The sequence below is a fragment of the Tamandua tetradactyla genome, chromosome 2 (genome assembly GCF_023851605.1).
Source record: "Tamandua tetradactyla isolate mTamTet1 chromosome 2, mTamTet1.pri, whole genome shotgun sequence".
In the NCBI taxonomy this organism is placed as follows: domain Eukaryota; kingdom Metazoa; phylum Chordata; class Mammalia; order Pilosa; family Myrmecophagidae; genus Tamandua; species Tamandua tetradactyla.
Genome location: NC_135328.1, coordinates 84,990,291 through 85,013,756, shown reverse-complemented (window position 1 = coordinate 85,013,756; position 23,466 = coordinate 84,990,291). Strand labels below are relative to the sequence as shown.

Genomic DNA, 23,466 nt, shown 5'->3' with positions numbered 1-23,466 from the left:
TTACAACTGTGAAAGCTGCAGATACCTGATAAATTACTAGAAGAAACTTGAATAAATGCATATACTTATAGTATGTATGCAAAGATTTAGGGGTGAATTATTAAAATCCTTTCTATAATGTTGATTTAATACTAATGCTATTAAAATCCCTTTTAGGTTGTTGGTTTAATGATATTACAGATACTGAAAAGAGAATAATTGCAATGAACCATCAAATAATATTTTCCTTGGGAAGAGCCTGATTTAGGAGGAGAAACCTCAGCAAGCCACACCTGATGATGCCTGAATCGGAGACAGTTATTGAGGAGAAAGAGGAATATATTCCTACCAGCAGGAACACAACTTCGATATATTCAGCATTTGGAAAGAATGTTATTCTCTTGAAATCTACCTATACACATAACAACTTAGTTCAAGTAGCAGCAGCCAGTGCACCCAGGGGAGTTATACTCTTTGCCACAAAGCAGGAGAGTGAACACTGTGGTTTGGAAGCAATGTGGGAAATAAAAGCTGTTCTTGTCAGTTTAGGGAAGGAATAAATAAGCAATGGTTTTAAAGGATGCTGCTCAACAATTCTGCAACCCCAACACCTAACCACAAGAGAGGCTGATCACTGGTGACTGTGGCTTAGGAAAACAGAGATCACATGAATAAATACTACCCAAGGCTTCTGCCCATGTAGTGGATGTGCCCATTAAAGCACACTGTCTGTGATTCCCAGTGCCTGCCCGTGAGAAAAATAACTAAATAAATAAATAAAACACTGTTTGCATGACGAGAGTGCCTAGAATACACAGGTTTTTCACCACTGGGAATGGTCCTTCAACCAATATAACAAATCAAAGCCATCATCCTTTTTACAATTCTTATGGGTATTTGTGAGTAGTTTTCACTTTTGCATTATTCATCAGGAGAATTTGCTCTTTTGCTTAGTATAAATACAATATACATTTTCATATGTGTGCATAATTTTAATTCTTTTTTGCTTTGGAAAAAATTTAGATTGTCAGAAATATTTAGAGAGAATTTCCATATAAACTTCTCTCAGTGTCTCTTAATGTTAACCTTATATAACCAGGGTATCTTTGTCAGAACCAAGAAATTAACATTGGTATATTACCATTGACTAAACTGCAGACTTTATTTGGATTTTACTAGTTTTTCCACTAACGTATTTTTACTGTTCCAGGATCCAGTCCTGAATACCATAATGCATTTAGTTTACATCTTCTTTAAAAAGAAATATATCGTACCACTTTAAGAAATAACTTACAAAATAATCAGTGATATTGAGTTTTTGCCATCAATCACAATTTTTGTATAAAACTACATCTTCATTATTTGCACACTTTCATTTCAGAGCAAAATAAACAATAACAACAACAAAAACTCACAATGCACAACATCCAACCTCATTGTCAAATGGGATGGGACTTGTCACCCTTGAGCCCTGCCTTAGACACAGGACAGAAAAGGGGGGGAGGGAACCCCACTAGACCTCAGTAGATGGAGCCAGGTGTGACAGGGCCACTCAGGTTCAGGGAAACACTATAAAGTGTGTACAATGTTTGTGGGTAGAAATACCTAATCTACTTCTTCCTTATGAGATGATCTTTGCCATCCTCAAGGGGAGGGATCTCATCAAGAACATCAGCATTGGATTCCCCTGTTGTCACTTTACCTTCATCAATCCCTAAGCCAGCTTGACCATGCAGTACATGCTGTTGGAGTGGGTCTGGGGAATCTCAAGGGGGAAGCCAGAGGAGAGCAACACAGTTTCAAACACCAGCACCACCGAGCCCTTGACTGCCTTGCTGTTCTTGTCTACCTCAGCCTTCTGCTGCTGTGTCTCCACAAGGAGGTGGTCAGGGTTGATCGCCAGGTGCTTTTTGGTCATCAGGTATCCCATCATAGAGTTGTCCTGATGTACCTGGGCTTTCACGATACACTCCATTTTGGCTGCCCAGCCATGCATTGCTGGTTACATCACAGAAGGGTAGAGACACAAGTTTGTTGGAGAGTGTCACATTCTCAATCTTTTTATCTAAGATTTCCTTCATGAGCTTGCAGAGGTTTTCAACCTTGGCCTGGCTTTCCTTCATTTTCTTCTCTTCCTCATCCTCAGGTAGTTCCAAGCCCTCCTTCATAACTGAGTCCAGGCTCTATCCATCAAATTCCTTGAGCTGCTGCACACAATATTCATTAATAGTCTCAGTCACATAGACCACGTCAGAGCCCCACTTCTTCATTCACTCCACAAAAGCAGAATTGGTCACCTCCTCTTTGCTCTCACCAGTGATATGATAGATGAACTTCCAGGCCTCATTCATGTGAAAGCCATTCAGAAAGAGAAGCCACTTCATCTCCAGACTGGGAGGTGTGATAGCACAGCAGCATAAACAGGTATTGCTGGTTAGTGGAGTCCTCATGGACTCCAAACTTCAGGTTTTTAGAGAATGCTTTTTCCGAATTTCTTGTAGTTCTCCTTGTCTTCTGCCAGCACAGAGGAGAGATCAAGATACTTCTTGGCAATGTTTTTGCAAACGACCTTCAAAATTTTGCTCTGCTGGGATATTCCTTGTGAAATATCAGGGGCAGGTCCTCAGAGATGACTTCATCATAATTTAAAGTTGAGGTGCTCTGTTTCAATTCATTACCACATTCATGACGAACACACAACAAACCTAAAGTTTAATATTGTGTTTTTCCTTCATATTTTCAAAGAGGTCAAAGAGAGCTCAGTGGGCTGATCTTCCACAGAGAGGTATTTGATTGCCAAGTGGTCTTTCCAATCAGTAGTAAGGTTTTTGTTGAATTTTCCATATTCCTTGTGGATGATGTCATCAGGGTTTCTGATCCAAATGGGCCTGGTCATGTTCAGTTCCTCTTGATTGTTTCTCCAAATATCCTTGGTTTTATTTTATTTTATTTTATTTTTTTGTCCTTACCACTATCATTCTCTTCAGGTGAGTCCACATCTTTAGTCTTAAGCTTCTCTTCATCATCCTTATCTTTTCCTTTCTCCCCTTTCTCTTTCTTTATCTCATCATCACTGATTTCCTTCTCTCATTCCCTTTCCAAATAGAGGGTGATGGGGTAGCCTATGAATTCTTCACCACTTCTTTGACCCACCTGTCATTTTAGAGCTCTGTCATTCTCACTGTTTAAGTTGCAAGATCATTTTGGTGCTCCAGTCAATAGGCTCCCATTGTCAGCACAGTGAAGGAATCGCCAGGGGAAGACTCCCAGGCATACTACTTGTCATCATTGTGCTTTATGATCATAACTACTTTCTCTGTCACAAGTAGGCAGTAGAATCCAACACCAAATTGCCCAATCATGGAGATGTCTACACCAGTCTGTAGTGCCTCCGTAAATGCTCTGGTACCAGACTTGGCAGTGTTTCCCAAATTATTTATGAGGTCAGTCTTGGTCATGCCAATGCACATATCCACCAAAGTCAGGGTACATTCCTGAGGGTCAGAGATGATGTCAATTTTCAGCTCTTTACCACTGTCCAACTTAGAGGGGTCCATCAGGCTATCATAGTGAATCTTGTCCACAGCTTCGGAAGCACTTGAAATCAACTTTGGAAGGAAAATTTCCTTGTTGAATAGAAGGCATTGATGATAACAGACACAACTTGGACAGTCTTTGCCTGGAAGGTGAAAGTCTCCACCTTCTCCTCTCCTTGGTGTACTTCCTCAGGCCTCTTGAAGGGAACGAGCTACGAGTACCAGAGAGTATGGCTAACAAAGTATAGGTCTATCTTTCGTATGGCAGAAAGGGTGAGTGGGTGTGACTTAAGAGACAATAAGTTATTTTTTAAGTTTGTTATTCCCACTGCCGCTATTGTGGTTAGATGTCCATTTTAGGCAAACAATAAAAGATAAAAGGCAAAATTACCAAATTACCAGATCTTTTCCCAAATCATTTTGTCTTTCTAGCCTAGATACATATGATTCTTCCCAGTCAATTCAGTATGTAAAAAAAAGAAGCCTCACAAATCTGTGAAATTCTAAAGTTTTAGAAAGAAAATCCATAAAAGGAAAATATACAGTATATCTCATCTGCAAGGAAGTGTTAAATATATTTGGCTATGAGTAACTGAATGTCTAAATTCCGAATCTTATACAAATAGGGATTGATGCTTCCCTTTCCCTCTTTCCCCACAAAAAAATTCCTATAGTTATAGAGCTTCTGTAATTAGGTCAGCAACTCAGATTGTTAATGCTGACATTACTGATTCTCTTGGCCTTTTCCTCTCTTTTATTTCTTTCATACAAGATAGCTGCAGAAGATCCTAATATAATGACTGAACAAACAAATGGGAAAGAGAGAAAGAGGGAGGGAGGGAGAAGGAAGGAAGGGATGGGTGACATATAACTCTTTAATCAGGAAATAAAATTTTTCATGTCAGCCCCAAGACTTCCACCTCTAACTTATTTGCCAGAATATATTGCATGACTACTCAACATTGCAGAGGCTGAAAGGGAAAGGGTTTTGCTTTTTCAGCTCCAGCAGTGGAGGCAGATAATGAAAATAAAATAAGAAAATGACTGTTGAATTAGCCAGTCAACCTTGTCTGCCAAAATAGAAAAAGATTGTCTTTTTTCATTACAAAAGAATGTTAAATCTTTACCTGTAATAATGAAATGTAATACATTCTAAGATTATTCATGAATGGATAGGCATAGTTGTCATCATTCTGTGGTAATATCCCAAATCAAAGGACTCCAAACTCTCAATAGGTTAATAAATATCAATCATATTGGATTTTACTTCAGGGCTTCCTTTATTCAAGATATTTCCATGAATATCCATCTGTTATTTACTAAACCAAATAACCCCTCAAATTAACCAAGTCATGTTACATAAATTCACTTTCTCTTTAGGAAATATTAAGTTGGGGTGAGATAGGCATGAATGCACAAATAATCAAATACACATTTGGCATTTGGGATTTAAAAACCTTCAGTATTAAATGTGAGTATTTTTAAAACATGTTTTTAGAATTGACTACTTTTAATGATTTCTCATTTTTTTTTTCTGTTAGTGGAAAATGCCATCTAGACACTTTGAAGTAAATTCAAGGTAATCCAAAATTTTTTTACAGTCAAATAAATTGTTTCTATTCAGTTCAGTCAAATTGAAAATACCCTCAGATTTTAGCACATAAGCCTCTCCACCACACACACACACACACACACACACACACACACACACACATCCCTATTCTGTGTGCTGGTGTGCCCACAGACATGCAACCATGGAAGAGGCAGGCGAGTGTGCTTAGCAAGCAAGCCCCCTATTGATGATTGGGAATCTGTGTGTCTGATTTGTACTGGCCCTTTACTGGAGCAGTAGGTAGCTTTTGTGTCATTTAGTTAAATATTTATCTGAATGGGTAAGAATGGGCTTTATCAATTTGCCACATCTGGTGAGGACACATCTGCCCATGATGCCCAAATTTCTGACAAGATTTCTCTTAAAGCTCCACTGTGCTTTTGAGGGTTCATGATAAATAAATTGAAAACAGAAAAACTCCGACATATTGGAAAATTTAGAGATAGAAGAAAACATAAAGATTTTTTTAGGTTGATTCCCTCATTTTATATTTCATATCACTTTCTATTCACCAATTGTTCATTCGTTCAACAAATTTTCTAAGCATCTAACATATGTTCCAAAAATGTAAGGAAAAAAATGATAAGCAAATTATTAGGAGACTGTATGGTAGACACTAAAATGAACCTGTATGTAAGGCATGGTAATGGCACATTTTATGTTCTAATGCTGCTCTCTTATGAACCAAATTCAAGAGGAAGAAGTATGCAAGAAAAAAACAAATTACATTAATTTGTTCTATGAATGATGGAATATAACTTTACAGTGTTCACACATGGATATTGAGAGGACCTTAATATGGAATAAAATGTTCAGTTTGAATTGATTTGGTTCCCTGAATAAGCATTAGAAGAGACTTGATTAAGATTTACTTCAGAATCTTTGATTTTCAGGTTTAGGCACTATGATTCTCATTTACCAAAGCAAGCCCCCAAGGGACAAATTAGTATTCCATTCAATTTTAGAGACCTTTTTTCTTTAGGTTTTCTTTAGCTGATATGTAGGATGTCTATAATTTTGGTACTCATCTGTTTTAGTTTGCTAATGCTGCTGGAATGCAATACAACAAAATGGACTGACTTTTGTAATGGAGATTTATTTAGTTACAAACTAACAGTTCTTCAGAGAAAAGGTTCTCGGCTTTCCTCTGGCTTTCTCTGTCACATGGGAAGGCACATGGCAACATTTGCTGGCCTTCTCCCCAAGCTTCTGGGTTTAAATGGTTTTCCCAGGAGTGTTTACTTTCTGCATCTCTAAAAGTCTGGGTCTGAGCCAACTCTGAGCTGAGGTGTGTGGGTTGCTGAGCTCTGCTAGACTATACTGTGCTGTTTCTCTTTTTTCTGATCTCTCCTTTTAAAGGACTTGTAGAAATTGTGTAAGGCCCTTCCCTTAGCCTACAGAGGATGTAATCAGCCATAGATGAATTTCACATGCTGATGATTTAAGTCCACAGCAACAGAACAACTGGACACCATCACCTGGCCAAGGTGACACCTGAACCTAACTATCACATCATCCAATTAATTAATATAATATATGGAGTGAAATCCAAATGATTCCAGCAGTGCCATGGTGTTTAGAAATCTTAGAAACTAGTGGAAACTTTTCAGTACCCACAGGTGGTTAAAAAGATTTTGTAACTTAATAGATATTAAGAGATGACTTATGAAGGAAAACCTTTTTAATTGAAATCAAATTTTTCACTTTTAGGCTTATCCTTTCTGCTTCTTATAATAAAATCCTTTAGTAATGTCTCACAGTGTGTAATTTGTTATGGTGAAGGTGCAAAGGAGAAATAAGTTGTGAACAAAGCCATTGTTGAAGGGGCTTGCATTAGTTGGGTTCTCTAGAGAAACAGAATCAACAGGAATCAAATACAAAATTTATAAAACTGTCTCATGTAATCATGGGAACACAGAGTCCAAAATCTGTAGGGCAGGCTGTGAAGCCAACGATTCCTATGGAAGGTCTGGACAAACTCCACAGGAGAGGCTTGTCAGCTGAAGCAGGAAGAGAGCCTATCTCTTCTGAATCCTCCTTAAAAGGCCTCCAGTGATGAGATTAAGCATCACTCATTTCAGAAGACACGCCCCTTGGCTGATTACAAATGGAATCAGGTGTGGATTCAGCTGATGTGATCATGATTTAATTCTATGCAATGTCCTCATCGCAACAGGCAGGCCAGCACTTGCCCAACCAGACAAACAGGTACCACCACTTGGCCAAGTTGACACATGAACCTGATCATGACAGGGCTTACCTAGTGTACCAAAATTTTTTCAAAACCATTCATTGAACTAGATTTGTGATAAAATATTGTCAATTGTTTTTAGGTCTGAAAACACCTATTGTTGAATATAGTATACTAAATCACTGTGAACTAGTCCTTTCTCTATATTCCCTCCATTGCCACCCGGGACCCAAGGATTTCAGTCATTATAAGAGTTATGTGAGCGTACTGATAGCCATTCTCATGGACAATTACTTGACTAATTTAACATAAAAGAAAATCAAACTTCTTTCTCAAGAATTCTGAAGTTATTTTCAGAATCTGGCAGGATAAGCACTTATTGAGCACCAACTATCTGTCTGATGCTAAATTGAGAAATATAGACATTGAATAGCTAAATCAGACATGACTCTTTAGAAGAGTGGTTTGAAATTGTATCATGCATAAGAATTACTTGGGGATGCTTACAAGGAAGGTAGATTCTGCCCTCCCCACTAAGAGTTTCTGATTCAGCAGATATGGGTAAGTGACCAGAAATTAGCATTCAGACAATTATCCTAGGCAATTCTTATTCTAGCATTCCATGGACCATGCTTTGATAATCACTGATCTAAAAGGAGGAATAACATACATATTAACAATAATGAAAACACAATGTAAGCTAGAATGTAAAACTATGCATGGTCAGCAATCTGATTAATGGAAAAGTTGCAGACTGTGGTGTCACAGGCAGACATATAAATCCTAACTATTTCTTACAACCTATATCACCTCAGTGCTGATATTTATCTTCTCCAACTTTCAATTCACTTACCTAATAATGTAGGGAATGATGATTACTAAGGATTATTTTGAGAAATGCATGAGAAAATGGACATCAAGTGCCTCACAGATGGCAAAGTCTAACTCTCTCTTTTAAATTACTCCCTTATAATAATAGAGGAAATGAAGTACTAGTGAGTCAGAAACTATGGAAATCACATTTCTTATTATGGTTTCAGCTATTCCTAGAGGCCAAGTGATTCTGAAGACACAGAGAATAAAATTTCTGTATGTTTACAGTGGAAGTTAACCAGTCTGGACTAATTGATACTCCTTTTGCCTTGCTACATGATTTTAAGAATCTAAAACAGAAACCAACAGGTAAAGGGACAACAAGGTATCTTGTTAAAATATACTGAAACATAACAGCAAGCCCTTATAGTAATAGGGCAAACCACCATCTTCTAGGAATCGTAATAGGTACAAATTGGATGATAAGCACCAGGGAATGTGATAAATTTAATCAAGGGCAACACAAGATTTCAGAAAGTAAAATGGCACCTCTGGAAATATAGATATGTAAAAGTTAAACTAGATCAATGTCTCATAACCTGAATCAATACGCAATTTAGTAAACTATCCAAATATTTTCTCCCTTAAAGTGAGAAAGAGGCAGAGGGGAGCATAGCTGAATGCCAGCAGCTATTTCTAAGGTGAAGTTTTGTAAATATAAGGTCAGTGAGGGAAGGTCAAAGCATCTTGTCAAGTAGAATACATTGGATTTAATTATTTATATTAAAAGCCACAAGGAGCATTTGTATTTTGAAAAATATGTTGAAAAATATCCTTGCTTTTTTTCAATGAATTTAGCACCAGATATAGATTTCAAAAAAACAGCTCAATACAAAGTGAGAAAGCAAAAGACACAATTCCATTTCAAAGTGACTAAACAGTTAGACCAGGAAAAATTTTCCATAACTGGACTTAGAAATGCAGAGGAAATATTAATACACCTCTAAATATGTGAAAAGGAAGCTGCTAAATGGGAAAGTTTATACTTCACATACACCTGGATCCTGAAAAAAGTAATGTGATTTCACTCACCATTGATAGACTACAATACAAAATACTTAAGTACAGAAACATCTGGAGTTGATTATAGTGTCCTGGTTCCTGCTATTTAGGTTGTGAAGTTGAAATAGGCATCTCAATAAATTAGCAGATTTGTGAGCATTTCCCTTGGGACTTATTAGCTTGTTAATTCAATAGACTCATTATCTTTGAAACCAGAAAAGCCATGAAGTTATCAAAGAAATAAGCACCCATTCTAAACTATAAATTGTGTGTGACTTTTTGTGAATGGTGACAACATGCTAAAGATACTTTTTCATATGCCTTGCATTGTGGGATGGAAAGCCATCAACGAATCTGAAAGTTCTAGAAGTTGCACTGCTTACAGTTTTGGGATTCAAACTTCCCTCAATACATTCAACTGAAAAACCTATACAGCTTCATTCCTATGGCTTTATATATTTGATGGCAAAAATCACAGCTCTGCAACTCATGTCTCTACTCATGCACTAAAAGATTAAAAATTTTTAATCTTTGAAGATTAAAAAATATGCATCATATTATCTAAACTTTACTCATTATCTAAAACATAGGAACGGTTTTTTCCTGACCGAATATAAAATGGAAGTCTGTTTAAATTCACCCATAGTGAAATTCACCCAGTAATCATGTGGGATTCACAAGCAGGAACCTTTTTGTAAAATATATCCATTGATGACAGTTTAGCTTGTTACATTAGAAATAATATCCTGGTGAAACCACTAAGTGAATTATTACCTTGAACGATGACCAAGTCGTAACACAATATGCCCTTATGCTGAACAGCTACACAGACATATTGCTGAGATAAAGGAGACTGCCACGGTGCAGTTAGAAGATGGTCTGTTACTGCTGAAATCTAGGAATGTTGCTTTTTTTTTTTTTATGATACCTGGGAAATACCTAAATATGGAAAATTTCCCCAAAACATGGTACTTTGAACCAATTATTTTTTGCTAATGGAGGCCCAACGTTGGTGATGATGTCATGAGGCCTAAAAACTTTTAGCTATTGGAAGATCTGAAATCTGCACAAAAATGATGTTAGAAGGAATAGTCTGTAGAATATTTGACAACCATTAAGTCTTCATCAGTGGGAAAGAATGTCCTGAGAATAATTTATCTCCATCGGTCCTTTATGTTTAATATACTAAAAATGGGTTTATGACCCCAACGTAAGAAAAGGATTTGAGAAGGAAAGAGACAGTTTGTGCACCATTTGTTTTTAAAACTCAAAGCTTTTAAAATGAGAACAACTTGACAAAATACCTGCCAAGGAATTTTAAGACCATTAAGGCAAAATATAATTAAAAACAAGAAAAAAGCACAATAACCCCTCTTCACTATACGTAGTTAAGGGGGAAGAAACAACTCTTAAAGATAATCATCTAGGCACAACATTGTTCTCCTATTTACGACTGGGTTATTGGAGCAATTGTCAACACTGTTCAGAGAAACGATGAAAATGAAAGTCTGTTGGAGAAAATGTGTTTGAGACCTCAGCTTAAAGAATGCTTCAGTTTTCTTAAACATCACTCTAAAATGAAAATTAACAAAGACAGAGTTGGAAAAAAAGAGTCTACCTTCATCTACAGTGTTTATTCTTTGTCTAAAGAAGTGTGATCTCTGAATAATTTTATGCAAAATATTCAGAGTACTTTCATAAACATTCCTCCATCTAAATCACTTAATCTTTGAAGATTAAAAAATATGCATCATATTATCTAAACTTTGAAATACTAGACAAAAAAGCAGATTGCCTGACCTTGTTGGCATTATCTTGCTGATCGGTCTATGTACTACGTTTCCATTTGGCTGAGTGTCTCTAGGACATAAATCAAAGAACAATATTTAACCTTGAAGATAAATGCCATATGTTTATAGGATTCTTGATTTGCCAGGCACCTTTGAATTAAAAATAGGCGAAGATTATATAAGAATGAATGATTATATTACAAAAGAATTTTATTTTCTTATTTTTACTTTTATTCTTTGTACTCAATTTTCAAAAATTTCCCCAATGAACCTGTATTACTTTTTCAATTTAAAAAAAGAACATAACTTTAAAAAAAAATCAGTGCATATTGCATGGAACATTATAGGCATTCAATATTTGGTTGTTTTTGTCAGTGGTAAGTTAGATTATCTGCTAACACTAATATAATACAGATAAAAGCAGTTAATAAACCTATTTCTAATGCACCTGTTTAGCATATTTAGCTAAGAGTTATTTCTATTTAGAATATTTTATGTTTGATTACCACCAAGATATCTTCTTGTTAAAGACGGTAAGACAATGTGGTGGAGAGACTCAGCTATATACTAGAAAAGTGCTTCCCAACCTGTGTACCATATAACACCAACATTTTGACATTCTCTGAGGAAAAATAAAACACTCTTCAGTTAAATAAAATTTGTTGAAATTTGTTTCTAACCTTCTTTTGAAGAATTCAAAATTGGTTTTGTCAGAGAAAAACCTTAACTGTTTTGGAGCAATAATTTCCCCAAAACGTATTTTTTTCAATAAGCCATTTTAGATTTGTTGAAAAAATAACATCCCACAGAATTGGTATTTCAAGACAATACTTAGCAAACACAGACTCTTGAGATGGTGACATTAGGGAAATAAACATTTTTAGACATTTTTTGAAAAGCAGCAAAAAATAATTTCATTTTTCTATGGTCTATCTATAAAAATTAGCTAAGAGTATGTACAACAAAATGTTAAATAATTGAGTTACATTTAATACCCTATAAACTTTAATGTGAAGTGAACAATTGATTGCATATCTTAGACATTATTCTCAGGAATGTTTGTCAAAGCAACAGCCTAAGCAGACTCCTTTTAATATGCAAAAACAATCAGCATTGTAGGTTGTGAAGGGCTGGTTATAAAACCACTGTAAATTTAAAAATTAATTTTACTTCTGAATGATTGGATAGAGCTCATTGTGAGCACAACTGTAGTTAAAATGCAGAGATGACTGAATGGTAAAGGACAGGTGTTTTCATTCCTAATCGCTGGATAACTATAAGCAAGAGCATATACAATCATTCCTGGTGAGCTTGGCATTAAGAGATCAACTTGTTCTGTGAAGTGAACACTTTCAATTTGTTCTCTTAAGTACTCCTGTGTTGGGTTGGTATGTGCCAGACTTAGCAGAGGATTCACCCTGATCAATAGTACTGGAGCAAGGAGAAGATTGGTCCAGTGATTAATTTCATGTTAGTCTCATCGGAATAAAATAGCTGAGTGTGTTTGTCTCTATAATCCCTTTTCCCAGATGTAATTACAAGTGGAATTGATCAACTCATGTGTTCCTACTGAGGCAGAAGTGGGCATATTAGAACTGCTAGGGTGTGTAATAACTTAGTACAGATCATCGGTCCTTGGGGCAAAATGGAATTGGATATTAGAATCTTTTTGTAAAACAAAACACTTTTTCTTTTTCAAGCTCCTTCTTTCTTGTCAAGGTTAAAGAACTTCCTCTTCCGGCATCTTTGTAGAGCCTTGTGGCGGGGGGGAAACTAAGAATGAATGTTAGTCAACACCAGGGTAGCTTTGGAAGAACAGTAGGTTTTGAAGACAGGCAGATTTCCTTCAAGATGTTGGAGTTGCTGTCAAGTTCAGTTCCTGGAGCCTCAATTGTTTCATCTTTATAATGTGGCCAGCAATGGTGAGGCTTGCAGAGCTTTGTGAGGAGTGTATACAGGTCATTATTTTCAAGGGCACAGACATGTCCAGAGTTGTAAGCAATTCATACAAACAATTTCTCAAATTGTCCATATTATTCTTGCTGTGGAATTGCTATAGCAAGCCATGGTAGAAGTTTATATTAAATATATATGCCTCACTGAGTAGCTATGAAATTCAAAACCCACAAAATGCCTGTCACAGAAAGCAGCTTGTTAAGATAGGCTTGCATTCTCAATGAATAAGGGGAAAATGTCAGTGAGCTGAAATAAAATCTGTTTTTGATGTCCACAACCCTCTTTAAAGTCTATTCCTGCCTGCATAAATATAGATACTGAAATCACACAAAACTTTACCCAGGAATGTGACTAAACTAAAATATGAAATAAAGAACTAGGTTCAAGTATCTGGGCTAATGAAGCTATTTTTTTTTTTTTAATTTAGAAAAGAGATTCAAATATCTTGATTCACTGAACTGCATTTTAGAAAACTTAAACCTAGGTTGTTTTTCAAATATACACATATTGCATTTAATACCTCTTTTCACCACTCTGATTAATTATAATGCCACTGTCTATAAATTCCTAAAATATTTGTATTTGTGTATGTATCTATTATATGGAGGATTAACATCCCTTTCTCCAAAACAGAACTTGAGCTAGTATGGCAGACTGTGCTGCAAATTTTATGTCAAAAGAGCTGTAATGCCCCAACATTTTCAGCCAATGAGCAGTTCATCACACAATCCGAATATGAGCATGTTCCGCAGTGTGTGTTTTTATGCTAGGGTGTCCCTCCTTTCTGCCATTCGTTTTGTACTGGCCAACAGTTTTTGACTTCTAATATCTGAGGAAAGTTGTGCAGATGAGAGGCTATACCTACTGCAAAGAAGCATCATGTTGGATGTTAAAATTCAAGTTTATACAAAAGGTCATAAAGCTGAAAGGAATGATTAAAGGAACCAAGTAAAACAATGCAGTAGGAAATCAGGTAGAAAGTATGAACTTTGACATTATGAAGGACGTCATAAACCTCATTGAAACTTCATAGGAGGCATCAGCAAATATAGACAGGATATATGGGGCGTGACCTGCATGGTTTCGAGGAATCAAGAGAGAATGGCATCTCAAAGATAGACCATATGCTGGGTCACAAAGCAAGTCTTAACAAATTTAAAAAGATTGAAATCTTACACAACACTTTCTCGGACCATAAAGGAATGATGTTGGAAATCAATAATAGGCAGAGTGCCAGAAAATTCACAAATACGTGGAGGCTCAACAACACACTCCTAAACAACGACTGGGTCAAAGAAGAAATTGCAAGAGAAATTAGCAAATACCTCGAGGCGAATGAAAATGAAAACACAACATATCAAAACTTATGGGACGCAGCAAAGGCAGTGCTAAGAGGGAAATTTATTGCTCTAAATGCCTATATCAGAAAAGAAGAAAAGGTAAAAATGCAGGAATTAACTATCCATTTGGAAGAACTGGAGAAAGAACAGCAAGCTAACCCCAAAGCAAGCAAAAGGAAAGAAATAACAAAGATTAGAGCACAAATAAATGAAATTGAAAACAATAGAGAAAATCAATAAGGCCAGAAGTTGGTTCTATGAGAAAATCAATAAGATTGATGGGCCCTTAGCAAGATTGACAAAAAGAAGAAGAGAGAGGATGCAAATAAATAAGGTCAGAAATGGAAGAGGAGACATAACTACTGACCTCACAGAAATAAAGGAGGTAATAACAGGATACTATGAACAACTTTACGCTAATAAATACAACAATTTAGAGGAAATGGACGGGTTCCTGGAAAGACATGAACAACCAACTTTGACTCAAGAAGACATAGATGACCTCAACAAACCAATCACAAGTAAAGAAATTGAATTAGTCATTCAAAAGCTTCCTAAAAAGAAAAGTCCAGGACCAGATGGCTTCACATGTGAATTCTACCAAACGTTCCAGAAAGAATTAGTACCAATTCTCTTCAAACTCTTCAAAAAAATCGAAGTGGAGGGAAAACTACCTAATTCATTCTATGAAGCCAACATCACCCTCATACCAAAACCAGGCAAAGATATTACAAAAAAAGAAAACTACAGACCAATCTCTCTAATGAATACAGATGCAAAAATCCTCAATAAAATTCTAGCAAATCGTATCCAACAACACATTAAAAGAATTATACATCATGACCAAGTAGGATTCATCCCAGGTATGCAAGGATGGTTCAACATAAGAAAATCAATTAATGTAATACACCATATCAACAAATCAAAGCAGAAAAATCACATGATCATCTCAATTGATGCAGAGAAGGCATTCGACAAGATTCAACATCCTTTCCTGTTGAAAACACTTCAAAAGATAGGAATACAAGGGAACTTCCTTAAAATGATAGAGGGAATATATGAAAAACCCACAGCTAATATCATCCTCAATGGGGAAAAATTGAAAACTTTCCCCCTAAGATCAGGAACAAGACAAGGATGTCCGCTATCACCACTATTATTCAACATTGTGTTGGAGGTTCTAGCCAGAGCAATTAGACAAGAAAAAGAAATACAAGGCATCAAAATTGGAAAGGAAGAAGTAAAACTATCACTGTTTGCAGACGATATGATACTATATGTCGAAAACCCGGAAAAATCCACAACAAAACTACTAGAGCTAATAAATGTACAGCAAAGTAGCAGGTTACAAGATCAACATTCAAAAATCTGTAGCATTTCTATACACTAGTAATGAACAAGCTGAGGGGGAAATCAAGAAATGAATCCCATTTACAATTGCAACTAAAAGAATAAAATACCTAGGAATAAATTTAACTAAAGAGACAAAAAACCTATATAAAGAAAACTACAAAAAACTGCTAAAAGAAATCACAGAAGACCTAAATAGATGGAAGGGCATACCGTGTTCATGGATTGGAAGACTAAATACAGTTAAGATGTCAATCCTACCTAAATTGATTTACAGATTCAATGCAATACCAATCAAAATCCCAACAACTTATTTTTCAGAAATAGAAAAACCAATAAGCAAATTTATCTGGAAGGGCAGGGTGCCCCGAATTGCTAAAAGCATCTTGAGGAAAAAAAACGAAGCTGGAGGTCTCGCGCTGCCTGACTTTAAGGCATATTATGAAGCCACAGTGGTCAAAACAGCATGGTACTGGCATAAAGATAGATATATCGACCAATGGAATCGAATAGAGTGCTCAGATATAGACCCTCTCATCTATGGACATTTGATCTTTGATAAGGCAGTCAAGCCAACTCACCTGGGACAGAGCAGTCTCTTCAATAAATGGTGCCTAGAGAACTGGATATCCATATGCAAAAGAATGAAAGAAGACCCATCTCTCACACCCTATACAAAAGTTAACTCAAAATGGATCAAAGATCTAAACATTAGGTCTAAGACCATAAAACAGTTAGAGGAAAATGTTGGGAGATATCTTATGGATCTTACAACTGGAGGCGGTTTTATGGACCTTAAACCTAAAGCAAGAGCACTGAAGAAGGAAATAAATAAATGGGAACTCCTCAAAATTAAACACTTTTGTGCATCAAAGAACTTCATCAAGAAAGTAGAAAGACAGCCTTCACAATGGGAGACAATATTTGGAAATGATATATCAGATAAAGGTCTAGTATCCAGAATTTATAAAGAGATTGTTCATCTCAACAACAAAAAGACAGCCAACCCAATTACAAAATGGGAAAAAGACTTGAACAGACACCTCTCAGAAGAGGAAATACGGATGGCCAAGAGGCACATGAAGAGATGCTCAATGTCCCTGGCCATTAGAGAAATGCAAATCAAAACCACAATGAGATATCATCTCACACCCACCAGAATGGCCATTATCAACAAAACAGAAAATGACAAGTGCTGGAGAGGATGCGGAGAAAGAGGCACACTTATCCACTGTTGGTGGGAATGTCAAAGGGTGCAACCACTGTGGAAGGCAGTTTGGCGGTTCCTCAAAAAGCTGAATATAGAATTGCCATACGACCCAGCAATACCATTGCTAGGTATCTACTCAAAGGACTTAAGGGCAAAGACACAAACGGACATTTGCACACCAATGTTTATAGCAGCATTATTTACAATTGCAAAGAGATGGAAACAGCCAAAATCTCCATCAACAGAAGAGTGGCTAAACAAACTGTGGTATATACATACGATGGAATATTATGCAGCTTTAAGACAAGATAAACTTATGAACCATGTAATAACATGGATGGACCTAGAGAATATTATGCTGAGTGAATCCAGCCAAAAACTAAAGGACAAATACTGTATGGTCCCACTGATGTGAACGGACATTCGAGAATAAACTTGAAATATGTCATTGGTAACAGAGTTCAGCAGCAGTTAGAAACAGGGTAAGACAATGGGTAATTGAAGCTGAAGGGATACAGACTGTGCAACAGGACTAGATACAAAAACTCAAAAATGGACAGCACAATAATACCTAATTGTAAAGTAATCATGTTAAAACACTGAATGAAGCTGCATCTGAGCTATAGGTTTTTGTTTTGTTTTGTTTTGTTTTGTTTTGTTTTGATTTTACTATTATTACTTTTATTTTTTTCTCTATATTAACATTCTATATCTTTTTCGGTTATGTTGCTAGTTCTTCTAAACCAATGCAAATGTACTAAGAAATGATGATCATGCATCTATGTGATGATGTTAAGAATTAATGATTGCATGTGTAGAATGGTATGATCTCTAAATGTTGGGTTAATTTCTTTTTTTCCGTTAATTAAAAAAAAAAAAAAAAAGAGAAGGGATAATTGGAGATGAAGGGATACAGACTGTACAACGGGACTGGATATAAAAACTCAGAAATGGACAGCACAATACTACCCAATTGTAATGCAATTATGTTAAAACACTGAATGAAGCTGCATGTGAGGTATAGGTTTTTTGTTTTTGTTTTTTTTGTTTTTTTTCTTTCTATTATTGTTTTAATTCTTATTCTGTTGTCTTTTTATTTCTTTTTCTAAATTGATGCAAATGTACTAAGAAATGATGAATATGCAACTATGTGATGTTATTAAGAATTACTGATTGTACATGTAGATTGGAATGATTTCTAATTGTTTTGTTAATTCTTTTTTTAATTAATAAAAAAAAATGTGCTATTTAAAAAAAAAAAAAAAAAGGGAGAATGACAGAAAGATTGGCAATAGAGGAAGGAAGCACCTTTAATGTGGACTGTTATTATAATGACCCTCCAAAGCTCTGATTCTGATTTATTTAAAATCTTCAATTCTGGTTCTCTCTCTCTCTCTCTCTCTCTCTCTCTCTCTCTCTCTCTCTCTCTCTCTCTCTTCATTAACTTTTCTTCCTCCATACACACACACCCATTTCCATCAGCTTTTCAAGAAATGTATACAATTATTGTTTAACTGCATTCTTATTATTTTTACTTTGATATCAAACAAAATTACTTTTATAAAAATGATGTGTGTTATTTCTAGTTGTCTCTTATTTGAAAGCTTTTTTTTTTACAAACAAAATTATATAAAGCCATGAATCCATTTTCATATTATGAATTCCCTGGTAATTGCCCAGCAACTTCTATTCTTTTGACTAAAGGCACACAGTCATGATCAATTATTTTTTCTTCTTGGTCCCAGAACTAACAGGTGACAGTTTTCTTCTAAATCTGAAAATGTGAAAATTGGTTTTAAGAAAAAAAAAAAAAAACATTTTTGACCTAAGATAGTTTCCCTATCTGAGATGCATAAAATTATTTGCTCTCAATTGTGGTTTTGAGCTCTTTCATTTTCTTTTGAGAATGACTGTGTATTTCTTGGCTTATTTTCTTCTTGTACACTGGAAATGATTTTTATAAATAAAGCCAATAGTGGTTATATCAGTAGGATACCTTTCAATGCTAGTGACAAAAAAAAAAAAAAAAAACAAAAGACAAAAAACACCAAAACTGGCTTATGATAAATTTATGCACATAACTGAGAAGTCCAGAGAAAGGACTAAGTTGGGCTGTGATTTACGACAGAAGCTCAACTGATTTCCCCAGAACTTGGTTCCTCCCTCTCCATCTCTTATCTTTGTGACTTCTGAGATGTCTCACTTCTCAGGCAAGTAGTAAGAAAATCTCAGCACCTCTAAATTTTACATTGTTCAAATTTCCCAATTTCTTCATCAAAGCCCTCGTTAACTCTGAATGGACTGATTGGAATGGCTTTAGCCTACTGCTGTGGTCAGCCGTTGGACTGCACTGATTTTTCAGGTCTTCATGGCATGTCTGAGCCCTGTAAATGGAGGTAAAATTAGCTTTCATTCAAAGTCCAAACACTGAAGCTACTATGCAGAAATAGTTAACCCAATCCTAATACCAAATAATAAAGAGAATAAAAATGGATGCTGAGTGATCCATACAAAAAGCAAATATTACTCTGATTCAAATCTCATTTTACCAAAAATATCTTTTCAAGTAAATAGTTTCATTCTTCTGAATCACCCCTTTTCCTGAGTATTTCTCGTTTGTTAATGTCCCGATTTTCAGGGTGAGCTGCCGGCATTTAGAAGGGGCTGGAAACCACTTGATGATGAATCTGAAAGGCAGGAGGATGAGGCAGGAGGATCTCCCCCAAGGGACCAGAACTATCTGATGGCAGACGTTGATTAACAGTTGTTTGAGTTAACAAGACCTTTGCCTGAAAGTCTTGCCCTAAGGTTTCAGATTAGATGCTAATGGCTTCTGCACAGGCAAGGACTTTGCCTCTTCCCTAATGGATGATGGTCTGCCCCAAAGGCTTTATTGACTTGAAGATAATATTGATTATGAAACATAGCATTATTTTATATACCAGTGGGAAAGAAAAAAAGCACCCAATTAAACTATGACACAGTATTGATTATGAGATGCTTCTAGATATGAGAGATGCTAGAGTGGAAGCAAAATGCACTTCTTAAAGTTGATGTCATATAAGATAGAATAAATTTACATTGGGCCATAGAGTGTAATTGTTTAGGGCAGACATTGTGGAGTCAGACAGACCTAGATTGCAGACCCAGTGCTTCATATACTAGCTGTCTGACTTTGTCAAATCACTTTTCTGTTTCCTCATATGTAAAAATATAAAAGGAATGCCAATAATGCTAATGAAATAAATTCTGAAGATTTTAACTAGGTATCCCATAGAAAGCTCTTCACTCACAACTGCTGTTTAGTAAGCATTAAATAATGCCAATTCTAACTTTTTATTCTAATTATTTTGGGATACATACTGATAAAAGATAAACTTTTCATGCAGTTTAGGATCTCACAGCTTTATTAAGCGATTAATGAATTAGGCAGCTTCCCACTCAGAAAGTAAAGGCCAGTTTACCCATGGTGGAAAGGGGAAGCTCCTATAGGGCTAATGGGGAAGAGAGTGAGGAAATGTTCCGATTGGCTGACATCAAGTTTCCATTTAACAAAAGGGGGGAGGGGTGTTACAAAGCGGAGAGCAGATGGACATTGATTAATATGGTATGCGTGTCCATTCTGATAAGCTCTCTCTATCTGACAAAAACTACTTTTATTACCAGGTGTTGCTTATCAGCGATCCTTTAGGATGTGTTCCATTCATTCTCTGTCTCTCCCTCTCTCCCCCCCTTCTTCCTTCTCTCTCTGTCTCTCTGTCTCTCTTTCTCTGAAAACCCCTGCTGCAGGTCAATTTTTTTGTCCTCTGAACAAGTCCTCAGAAAGGAGTCTTCTCCCAGCAATGCCCAATGCAGGTATCCATTTTATTTTACTTAACAATGCAAACAGTCTAAATAGATTTTAAAATATATAGGTATTCAAACTCATGTGGATCCACCCTTTGGAGTGCTCACCTTCCTACCTACAGTTTCTCAGGATCATTGTGCCAAAAGCGGAACAGAGCTACCAGATGTCGAATGTAACTGATTAGAAACAACAGTCCAAAATGGAAATAGCAGTAAAGCTTTTCATCATGTACCGTAATGGTATAAACAAGAGGTCAAACCTAGAGGAACGCGCTAGCTCCCTGCTGTTCTGTCTTCCCCCAAGGAATGGCGCCACTGTACGAGGTCAGATGTATCCCTGCAGGGATGGGTCTTTGTGGTCTCACTCACAAGGGAACCTCAAACAAAATGTTCCCTCTTGATGGACCTGGGGGCTGTGGGGGCAGGAGTACAGGGACGAGGACTGGAAAAGTTCCTGAGCCTTCAAGTTCTTCCCTTCCTGAGCAGCCACTTTAGGAAGGCAGTGGGTTAGGTAGGGGAATTTGGGCAAGAGCATGACTGCAGTAGGGAAGGAGGAAGGCTGAGTCCTTGGCTGCCCCTCCCTTCAGAGGCCACATGCTCTACTGTACCATGTCCGGGCCAGAGGCTGCGAGGCTTGTCAAGCCTGTGGTCATACCTGACAGATCATACATACATTTGGGCCAAAAACCCAAATCCTCAATTATTTAAGCACCTTTCCATAAGAAAGGGTTACCAGAAGCCATTATCCATAAACTGGTCACTGTTCTCCAATCCAGAAATGTTGCTAGTCATACTGTCCTCTTCCTGGAATCACCCTTCCACCCTCATAGTTGCCTTTTCCACACAAGCCTTATTTTTCCATGCTTTCTTCAGATTTCACTGCTTCCTCATCCTCATTCCTAAACTGATGATTTATATGACTATTCACAAACACTCTGTGTCATCCCTTTGTGCTATATGGGAAGATTGCACCAGCCTGCCCTCTGGACATTAGACATGCTAAGAATGATTTTGATCAAGAAAATGGGAATGAAAGGTTAATTCTGGGTAGAGCTTTAAGTAATGGCCAAGGAGAAACTCTCCATGCCCCTGTTCTTGCCATTGTAACTATGGAAACGCATAGAAACAGAATTTCTTTCAGTGTTGATCCATGAGTGAATACATTGAGCCAAGCCTTCCTGCACTGATCATAGCTTGGGAACATGAAATATAATTTTGTCATGTTAGGTCTTTGAAATTTGAGAGGTTGTTTCTCACCATATAAAACCTAGGCCAGTAGATCTCGTCCAGAGCAAATATGCTACCTGTAGAGTATTTGGTGTTGTCTGGAGACATTTTTGGTTGTCACAAATTGGGTTGGAGGAGGATGGTGCTGGCATCTAGTGAGAAGAGGCCAGGGATGCTGCCAAGTATCCTACAATGCACAGACAGCTCCATGCAACAGAGAAATATCTGGCTCAAAATACCAAAAGTACTAAAGCTGAGAAACCTTGACCTAGGCTATGCTTTTCATCTGAAATGAGTTATTTCTGTCATAAATTCATAGATTAGTGCTTATATACTATTAATGTTCTTTGATTGAAAAGTAAACCAATAAATTTCTTTCAGATATTTTGGATAAAATACTTCAAATAATTTAAAAATTGTGGCTGTGTATGCTTTTGAGAAGCAGAGATATATTTATTTAGAAAGTTTGTGCTGAAGAGATTTTAGAGACTCACAATAAAGTCAAGTTAATATAGATGCTGAGCCAAAGACTGTTACACTTCAGGGAACTACACTGAAAACATAATTTACGAAACGTTGGTCATGTGCAGTTTATAAAAATCACAACTAAACTAAATTAAAGTAAATGCATTTAACAGTGTTATATGGTGGCCTTCCTCCACTTAATTTCTGTGAAATACTTTTCAGCTATATGGTACAGCAATATCTAGAACTAACATGATTAGATTAAATCTCTCTAGGCTTTGAGGTATTTTCTTGTTTGAAATATCCAGTTTGTCTTCTGAGATTAATGAAAAAGGAGTTGTTTTTTTTCTGTTACTATAATTTATCTACAGTTTCAGGCATAGCAAAATAGGCTATTATGTGAAGACATTTCAGCTGATATTTACTCTTCAAAAGCACTTTTTATGCATAAGGGGAATTTTCTGAGTGTCTAGCACTTAAGCAGCTCTACAGCAGACACATAGAGTCTCACTTTTCCATGGTGAAAGTAGGTAAGAAGGAAAGTAGCTGCAAGAGAGAGGCTTCACTTAGGGCCCCCCCATATGACCCTAATTTAATGACTGTTTTGCATTTGTCCATGAACATATATGCTTAAGAACATATGAGTTTGAGAATGTGCCATGTGGGAAATTATAGCAAATGTCTAGCAATAACAGCATTTGCTCCAAAAGTGCAACCTATTCATTATTATATTATTACTTCTTCTTCAGTTTGTTCAATTCCACAATTGTTCTAGGTAGCCACAGATGCAAGGCACATAGGTACCTGTAAATTTTCCAGTTGCCGCATGGAAAAGTAAAACGAAACCAGTGAATTAATTTAAATAACATATTTTATTTAACCTAATACATCACAAATATTATCATTTCAACATGGAGTCAATATTTTTAAATTGCTGAGAATTTTACATTATTTTTTTCCTACTAAGTCTGAAATCTGGTATGTTTTTTAACTATTGCACACCTCAAATCAAGTCAGCCATAGTTCAAACACTCAACAGCTATATGTGGTTTTGGACTACTGTACTAGAAATACAAATCTTGAAGAATT

General features: G+C 36.4%; 1 pseudogene; it reads right to left on the bottom strand.

Moving 5' to 3' along the window:
* Positions 1–1,584: 1,584 nt before the first annotated feature.
* LOC143656967 (heat shock protein HSP 90-beta pseudogene) overlaps positions 1,585–23,466 on the bottom strand; it is a 36,264-nt pseudogene continuing 14,382 nt past the window's right edge.